The following is a 302-nucleotide window of genomic DNA, read 5'->3' as shown; positions in this document are numbered from 1 at the left end:
TCTCCCGAACCTTCCGCACAAGGACTCCAACACCTCGGGGCAGAGCCGCCATTCCCCGGGCCTCAGCCCCTGTCTCGACAGCAGGTTTGTACCCTGATTCTGAAGCCCAGGGATAACACCGCCCGAGAGAGAGCAGGCACCGCTGGGACCACAGGAGGATCTGTTGAGAGGGCGCGAGCGCAGACCCCCCTGGTGAGTCAGATAGGCCACCACTGCCGTATTGCCGGACCAGACCAGCATGTGGCGACCCAGGAGTGCAGGCAGGAAGCTCCTCAGAGCCCGGAACACGGCCAGCAACTCGA

The sequence above is a fragment of the Etheostoma spectabile genome, chromosome 23, assembly GCF_008692095.1.
Source record: "Etheostoma spectabile isolate EspeVRDwgs_2016 chromosome 23, UIUC_Espe_1.0, whole genome shotgun sequence".
NCBI lineage: Eukaryota > Metazoa > Chordata > Actinopteri > Perciformes > Percidae > Etheostoma > Etheostoma spectabile.
The sequence above is the reverse complement of the archived record's forward strand: the minus strand, read 5'-3'. Positions refer to the sequence as shown.